Source organism: Equus caballus, chromosome 18 (genome assembly GCF_041296265.1).
Source record: "Equus caballus isolate H_3958 breed thoroughbred chromosome 18, TB-T2T, whole genome shotgun sequence".
NCBI classification, from domain to species: domain Eukaryota; kingdom Metazoa; phylum Chordata; class Mammalia; order Perissodactyla; family Equidae; genus Equus; species Equus caballus.
The window spans coordinates 82,766,329-82,775,764 of NC_091701.1; positions in this window are offsets into that span (position 1 = coordinate 82,766,329).

A 9,436-nucleotide genomic window follows, 5' to 3' on the forward strand; every position below is an offset into this window, starting at 1 on the left:
GATGGCCTGGGGTTCGCTGGTTCGGATCCCGGCTGCAAACATGGCACCGCTTGGCAACCCATGCTGTGGTAGGCGTCCCACGTATAAAGTAGAGGAAGATGGGCACAGATGTTAGCTCAGGGCCAGTCTTCCTCAGCAAAAAGAGGAGGATTGGCAGCAGTTAGCTCAGGGCTGATCTTCCTCAAAAAAAAAAAAAAAAAAAAAAAACCCCACAAATCCTGGGAAGGAATTCCCGTACTGACACTGCCCTGCGGCAGGTGCCAGGGATACTGCGGTGACCAGACAACCAGGTCCCTGGTCTCGTGTAAACAAGTGAACCAGCTCTTTCAGGCAGTGAAAGGATACGAGGGAAATGGGGTGATGGGTCTGGGCAGGGGTGTGGGAATTTGGTCAGAATTGAGGTGTGGCAGCTTTTAGCCATGAAGCTGCAAGTAGCAGCAACTTAAATAAGTTTATTTGTCCCTCACATAAGAGATTCCTGGAGGCTGGTGTCACACACTCCGCCCCTCCTACAGTGTCATTAGCTGCCCGACTCCTCTCTGCCCTTCTTCCCTCCCTCTCTGTCATCTCAGGGCCCAAGATGCCTCCAGAAGCTGCTGTTATTATGTCCACATCCCAGACAGCAGGAGATAGGAAAGCAGGAAGAAGGGCTTGTCTGCTTCCCTGTAAGGAAGCTTCTAGATAGTCCCACTCAACATTCCACTTATACCCTGTTAACCAGAACCAGGGCCACCTCAGCTGCTGGCGAGGCTGGGAAACCTGGACTAGTGTTCGGGGCAGCCTAGTGCCCAGCTAAGGTCAGGGTTCTGCTGGAAAGAGCAGACAGGAGGTGGTCTTGTCCTAGGAAGTGACAACTAATCTGGAACTTGAATGACAAGAAGCCTTTTGTTAGATGAGGGGAGCAGACCATTTCAGGCAAGGGGAACACAAAATAGCTGGTGATGGCACAGAAACAGGATCAGAGAACCTGGAAAGTTATGAGGGAGGAAAGAGGAAGAGGAGCCTGGAGATGAGCAGGGGCAAGACCCTGCAGGCCTTTACCCACCACCATCAGAGCTTTGCTTCCATCTTTTAAAAATGAAAAATTTTGAAAACTTTAATTGCACTGGGAATTCATTTTAAAGGAGGGGAATGCCATGCCTTAAATACTTTCTGGAATGCTTGCCGTATGGCAGATGCTGAAGAAACTGACTGTTAAATACACTGAAATGTCTTGGTTTGAATCTTGATTTCATCCCTGATCATTTAATAGGATGCAGCAAATTACGCATTGTTCTGCCTCTGGCTCTGGGCAACATGTAAAATGGTACTTGCTCATCAGCTGCCTCAGCAAGAAGCAGACACTATTGCGTACCAGACCCACAGAGGACTCGCTCTGAAGGGAGTGGGTGCAGCCCGTGAGAGGGACTCGGGCGTGGGGGTACCAAGGAATCAGAAATAGTAATAGCATATCTGGGACTTGTGGGCAGCTCTTTCAGGATGTGTAAAGGTCGAGAAAAGATTCTTTTAATCACTCCTTTTCAACTTTTTTCTTTTTAAGGTCATTAGAAAATCTGTATTATACTATCAGGCAAGACTATACAGCATCATCTACGTACGTAAATTTACACTGGAACTTTCAGTTTCTGTTGGGTACTTTTTGCTCGTCTAACACTTATGAGAGTTGAAGCTGAGCAAAAGCTACAGAAACTCAGTGTTTCTTGACTGGTTCAGGAACCGCCACAAATGCTGTCTGTGGTCGCCCTCTAGTGGGTGTTTGAGCCTAACATTTAACCGCCAATGGACAACCCTCCTTGTCCCATATCCTGGCAGCCCACACCTGCTCACCCTTCAAACACCTGCTCACCTTTCAGGGCTCTTTTGGACATCTCCCTCCCTCTTCCTCATCTCCAGCACATTGATCTGTGTGGTTATTTGATTGACATCCATTGCCCCCACCCTACTCTGCCCCAAATTAGATTGTACTCTGTGTGAGGGCAGGGCCCCCTTGGCCCCTGGGGCCCAACACCGTTCTTTAATAAACATGTGTTGAATGAATAAATGCACAGTGAAGGGCTTGAATGTCAAGAGGCTTTCATCTTCTCCACTCCAGATGACCACAGTGAGGAAAAGAAAATACAAGTTCAAGGTACCTGTGCTTGAAATCTTCTTACAGCAACTGATGCTAATTAAATTTATTAAGTATAATATATACAGGAAAGTTCACAGATTGTGAGCATACAGTTCAATGGTTTTTCACAAACAGACCACACACGTGAAACCAGTACCCAGATCAAGAAATAGAACATTACCAGAAACCCGGAACTCACCTGAGCCCCTTCCAGTCACTCCCTGCCCCAAGGGTGACCACAATCCTGATTTTTAACAGCACAGATTCATTTTGCCTGTTTCTGCATTTTAGAGAATGGAATCATACGGTATGTACCTTTGTATCTGGTTTCCTTTGCACCACATTGCATTTGTGAATATCATCCATGTTGCTGTGCGTGTCACTTTTTGAAAATTGACCCCAAAGGCCAAAAATTACATTTACAGAAAAACTACAAAAGGTTGCTTCAATTATTGAAAGTGGTAACCCAGCTGAGCACAGTCTCCCAATACTTGGGTAGCCAGACAAACTAGCTGTAAAGATGAGCTTGAGGCTTTTCAGGCAACAACTCAGAACCCCCTACCCCTCCCCTCAATTCATTTTATTCCAACCTGCTTGGCAATTTCCCTAATGTCAACACCCTTCTCTGGGCCCCAGAATTTTGCCTTTCTCCTAATTTTCTTCCTCTCTTTTGATCTGTACGCTTCTTCTTCTGGCATGTGTGTGTGTGTGCACGTGTGTGTCCCATTTCCTGCCCGAAGGTGGATGGGGGACCGAGGCAGGGAGTGTGAAGCTGTGTGTGTTGGGGTGTGAGGGAAGAAAGTGAAAGGGATCCAAGATGGAAAAAGAGGCAGCCAGAAACAACACACGGATGAAACAGATATTGTCTCAAGAAACACCTCCACAATCTGAAGGTAAAAATAGATTGATTACAAAGAAAGGGATAAAAACCCACTAAATAATTCGTAACTGTCTTTATTAAAGGAGAAAATATGATTTTGTTTCTCTAAAAGAAAGGCAGCCTAAGCCTTAAATGAACTTCTATCCACATTTATTAAAATATTCAAATATGAATAGCTGCCCATTTGGGGGAGAGGCTAGGAACGTGTTGGGAGTTGAGCGGCTCTGTAAGCAGCAGTTTTATTACAGAATAACTGCGTGTCCATCTTACAATAAAATAGAACAATTTCTACTTCAAATATTGGCTTCCTGAACATTATCACTTTTGCTTCTCACAAAAATATAGTGAGGTAGATAGGGCTGGAATTCCTATCGGAGTTTGAGAGAAAAGGAAAGTGAGGCTCGGAGAGCTTCGTGAAGCCACACAACCAACAAGAGGCACATTGGATGGGGAGGTGTGCACAGCATTGCGACTGCAGTTAACAATATCGTATATTTGAAAGTGGCTGAGAGAGTAGACCTTAAAAGTTCTCGTCACAAGAAAAAAATTACAACTGTGTGTGGTGACAGATGTTAACTAGACCTATAGTGGTGGTCATTTCGCAATATATGCAAATATCAGATCATTATGTTCTGCACCTGAAGCTAATAATATATTCTATGTCAACTGAATCTCAATAAAAAATAAAATAAGGCACATGTTAGACATAAAAAAGAGCACATTGGAGAATTGAACTCAAAGTTTGTGGCCCCAAATCTAAACCTCTTCTGGCTGCACAATCCGTCTGCTAGTTAGAGGCGGGAGCTTTACAAAGCCTTGGTTTCAGAACATCACGGAAGTTCACAGTCTGGTTTTCAAAATGAGAGAAGAGATTAAAGGACTACATTAGGGGTATGCTCAAGGGGAGACTTGGCCATGCAAAGGAATGGGATTATTTGCAGATCACTCTAAGACTTGCCTTTAAGAGATCAACAAGTTCATTGGCCCTAGTTTTCAGACAGTTCATGGTAGAACAACCTTACAACTTCACACATTCCAGGGTCTCCTCACTTGTATCAACAGGAAGTTCTTACCAAACCATAAATCCTTCCAGTAATGTGGGTTTTTGTTTGTTTTTTAAAAAGAAGCATTCTAAGTTCCAAGAAGAAGACATGTTCTGCTTCATAAAGTCGAAGCTGACAGGGTCTGACCTGAGAAATCAGAGGTGCTGTCAGTAGACTCCACTCTCAGCTCCCTGTTTCCGGCAATGATGGAGCCGGTGGCGGGTTTGCCCCTTCATTATAGGGGCATTTGCTACGTGCTGTGGCACAAAACAAGCTGCCAGTTTCCTCTGGATTTTGTGGGGGCATCACCTGGTGACGGGCATCTGCTTTTTCCTGCTTGGTATCCATTCTACCTTCTCACTTCCTAGGTGAGCCTTCTTTCCTAGGTGAACACCTCTTCCTCATTCTTATGCCATGTGGCTTAGGTCTCAATGAGTGTATCCCCTGGCTCCAGGGTTTAGGCCAGGCTTCATCTTCAGCCGTTTATTCTATTCTACTGGCCATGGTGACTGGCTCAGGAAAAGGGAGATTGACTCTAGCTCAGCCAATGAGACTCAATGCCAAGGCTTTGATAGAACTCTCCTTTGGGATTCTGAGATAGAGGATGCTGTAAGCCTGGAGCTGTCGAGGTCCACCATATGGAAAGAGCCTGCTTGAAAACAAAGCCAACACAGAGGAAAGCAGATCTGAGGAAGACGAGGCTACAGAGAATGGCTCCTAATGATCCCGTTTGAACCCCTGCATCCAGCCATCCCTGAAGCTTTTACACTATGTGGATCAATAAATTCTCTTTTTGCTTAAGCTTGTGTGAGTTAGTTTCCAGTCCCTTGCAGTTGGAAGAGTCCTGCCCAGTACGGTATGACGTGACCTCAGTTCAGTTATCTGCATTTTGACACCATGTAGGCTAGTCTTGCTTTTCCTATTTTGCTAGAAGACAGAAACAAAACCCAAGAATAGTCAAACGCAGGGCTGCTGCTAATCTTCTCCTGAACGCTATCTGAGCACAGCTGGATCCAAGGCATTTGAGGATGAAGCGTTAAGCATCAAACACTTACCTCTAGCAGGTGAGATACTTGTTTATTCAGGCTTCTTTAAGTGGTCAACTTTGTCTTGAAGTTTAAGGTTAGGTTAGGCTATTAAAAACGTCTACAAAACTCTGTTGTTCAAAATGCAAGCTGGAAAATTTCTGCTAAGTTAAAAACTTTCTTTAAGACTTCAGAAGAAGGGAGAGAAAGATGAGGCTCATTAGAAAACATAATTAGCACAAATTCTTGAAAGAAAGATGATGAATCTCAGGTCCATATTTTCTGGTTTGTTTATTTTTGTTTATTTCCAAAGGGAAAATAAATAATGCCAGTTAAGTTTTTTCTTACTTTTCTGGGTATCAAAAACTAGGAAAATGTGAGTATTTTTTTAAGGTTGTAGTGGTTATTTTTGGTGCTTTGAATTTAAAAAATCCTCAACTCTAACTTATGAAAAGGAAAACAACACGTTGATTACACGGTAATACAATGTACGATAGTGATGACACAGCACTTGGAACACCACCACAAAAGCTACGTGTACTGAGCACTTGGATGCCAGGTCCTGTGCTAGAGGCCAGATGTGCTTTATTTAATTCACTCTTCACGACAACCCGCAAACATCTAGTATACTGAGGCTCAGAGACCCTAAATAACTTGCCCTTGGACTTCTTGTTGCTTAGCGGGAAAACCAGAATTCAAGCCCAAGTCAGTCTGACTCCAGGGCTTAATTCCCAAACTGTACTGTCTGGATTTCTAATCCCTCCTTTGTTCCTAATTGTGCAGAAATTTGAGGATGTATTGTTTGTCCTAAGTGATGGCTTTTACGAGTTTGAGGATGGTGGGTGGAGAGTTAACTGAGCATGTACAGTTGTAGATGTTCGTGAAGAGTTGGAGGACCAGGCCACTCTGGGCAGACCTCTCCCCAGGACAGGAGGCGGGGGTTGTGTCTGGTTGCTCCCTAGCGGGGGCCAGTGCACTCGAAGTGAGCCCACTTCTCTGCAAATGCTCTTGTGGCTCCCTGGTCTCCTGCCTCAGTACTTCCTCCTCCCATTTGTCAGTCCTTTGTCTTGAAGGAAACACAGGTCCAATTGCATCAAGCCTGCAAATGCCTTCCGTGGTCTCCTCTTACCTGAAAGTGCCTCAAACCCTGCTCCACCCCACCTTTCGAGGGTCTCCTAGGCCCTTTGCCTCCACCCACTCCTATACCCTGTCCTCTGGTCACACTGACTTCCTCACTGTCCCTGTCATGCCTCATCTTCATGACTTTCTCATGCTGTTCTGTCAGCGTCCTTCTGCTTTCTCAATTGTTACATTCTTATTCATATTTAAAACCCATCTCCAATGTCATCTCCTCGGTAGACAGAAAATCCTCCTCTGGAAGTCTCCATGCTTTCCCAGGAGGAATTCACCTCTTTCTTCCTCTGTGGCTCTGTGGCCCTTTGCATCCTCAGCTCTGACGAGTCAACCTGCTTTACCTCCCGGGGTTAATCGTGGGTCTGGCTCCCCCGCTAGACTCAACTCCTTAATGGAGAGGCTCTGTCTTATTCTTCCTTGCATTGCCAGAGCCTGACACAGTGATTGGCACAGAGAAAGGACTCAGTCAGTATTGTTTCTTCCTCCTCACACCATCTCTGAAATTTGTCTGCTTAACTCAGCAGCACTGGGACCTGGGACATGAGAGGTGCTCAACTAACCTGTGTTGCACTGTCGCTTGAATGACTGTGCAGCTGGCAGAGCGTGTCCTAACCTGTGTCTGAGCCCATGTTGAGTTTGACCTCCCTGGTGCCCTTCTTAGTCCCTGCCTGCTCAAGTCCCCCAGCCGCCAGCAACACCTGTTGCCTGCAGACTCTGCCCTTCCCATTGTGAAGCCAGCCAGGAAGGTGGCTGGGAAGCTCAGCTGTTGAGGAACCAACAGGTTACAGTCAGCATACTCAGAAGCAACAGAGGTGAACAGAGTCCCAGATTTCCGCCTGGACATCAAGCTGCTTTTGCCCACCAGCCTGCCTGTCCCTCCAGCAGGAGCCGCATTTTGCTTGACTGGCCTCACCTTCTGCCTGAGTTCCGTCCCAGGACAGAAGCCCAGACTTGAGCAGCAGCCTGGGAGGTATGGGCTCCCGGCACTGGCCAGGTTCTCCATGTGCATGTCCAGGGCTCCCGCTCTTTATTGACGCAGCGTCGGGCACTGCCATTCAAGTTCTGCCGCCACGACTTGTCTCATCCTCTGCAACACTGACGAGAACTCAGAATCACCAGCCTTTGTGCTTCTCTCTGGAACTTGGCGGTTTACCAGTAAGCCCTCCCTTGGAGTGGAGACCCCTCCCCTGCTCATGTCCTAGGTAACTACTCCAGCCCCATGCCCCCCTTCCTTCCAGGGACCCCAGCAGGCCTTCCAGAACGGTGTCAGCTCTCTCCCTGGGTCTCCTCAGTCTCTGCTTCCAAGCTGAACTTCTCCCTTTGTTTTCTGTCTTCTAAAGACAGATCATGGGCTTCCTAGTCCTTGAAGTAACCATCTAGTAAACTTACCCTCCTATAAAAAACAAAAAAAGGCCATATTATTTTCACTCAAGATAGTGAATAATAATCATATGCTACCCACATGGGTTTCAGTCCTGGGATGATGAAATTTCTTTTCTTTTAGGTTCCACAGGGAGACCACCCCCATCTCTAAAATCTCATATCACAGGCAGGGTCCACAGCCCACCTCGCAGGCTGGAGTTCATCCTTCTTCTAACGGGGTGAAGTGGGCCCAATCCCCTTATCAACAAGACGATGGATCATGGTGGCACCCACTCTAACCTTCCTTTTCTCGTCAGGAGCACAGTCAGATCTCCCTGTTCTCCAACAGGAACCCTGGGAACGCTGGGAAGAATCCTTGATGTTTTCTGATGACAGCAGCCTCCTGGGACACTGCAGCACTTTCCACATTGCATTCTCTTTGTTTGTTTAGTTTGTGTGGATTATCTCTTTGGGGAGCCTGTGCCAAAGCCTTAGGGTACCAAGACCCAGAAACACGAGTGATGGTTTATCAAGTTCATTCTTCCCCAGATGAGAGCAGGACGGTCCTGCGCAGTCAGATTGCTGAAGTCTAGGCCTGCCAATGTGACTCAAGAACGTCCCTTGGAAGCGGGGACCCTGCTAGTCACATCTTCTTTTGCAGTCTTGCTGAAGACCTTGTCTAAAATGACAGAAGCCACGCTTCCAGTCTGGTATCGTGAATGTGACAGACCTGAACTCTCCCCAAACAGCTCCGGCTCCTGAGCTCACAGGCTCCTCTGGGCTGGGTGTCAGTCCTCTAGGTGGCGCTTCCCCCGCATCTGCCTGGAAGAGGTTACGGCCTTCCAGTAAGTTTCTGCCGGAAATGCCATGTTCGGGAAATAGTGTACTCATTTCTGTCTCCCATCACCCCTGCCCAGTGCCCCATCTTCCCATGTCAGAATGTCTCCTGTCCCCTACAGAAGCAGGTAACGGTGAAACGTGCGGATTCTGAAGTCAGAGAGAGCTAGCTTCACATCCTGGCTGGTCTCCTTCCATCTGTGGAGCTCTGGGTGAACCATTTAACTGCCCTGAACTCGAGACCTTGTTAAATGCAGACTGGACCAGTCCTACCTCACATGGTTGTTACGAAATGGCTGAACAAGCAAACCCGCCAGCGATGGGCTCCGCGCCTGACGCACTGGGAGTGCTGTGGCTGTTGTCAAGTGTGGCTGTTGGCCACCGGAGAAACGAGCCCGGTCGAGGCCGCAGGACAGGCCTCTGAGCTGCTGTCCCCTCGGCAGCCGCTCAGCCCTTGCTCCTCACGTGTGGGTTGTGTGACACAACGCCAACATGCCAGCTTTACACGTCTGGAGATCCATTCCAGACACTTGAATTTCAGCATTTCCTGGGCCACAAAACCTCGGTGGAGAATCCTCCCGACAGTGCTACAGTTATAATAATGCATGTTCCTCCTCACGGGGAGCTTGGGGTTTGCTTCTGAGCTAATAGAGATGTTTAAATTGACAGCTCGGTGAGAAGCATAGGGAGAGGCCCTTTCCCACCATGTGACCTTCGCAGAGACTCCCTGCAGGGCCGCCCTCACAGCGAGCCCTCACCAGCCTGGACGGGCTGGGATTCAGGCTGGTAGACGGTCCCAGTTCCACTGTCGGAGGGCCACCATGTTGGCTCCTGTCTCTCCCCACCTCACTCCTTCTTTTTTTAGTATTTTCTTACTTTCTGATATCAGAAGAGGTTCCAGACTCATCTAGTATTTTCTCTGCTTCTGCCCTGCAGTTAACCACCTCTCTTGGGAGCCCTGGCTCCTTTCACTGGGGAGTGGTGCTTAGGAGTAAAGAAAAAACACACCATTGTTTTCCTTTACACACAATACTCTGAACACTCC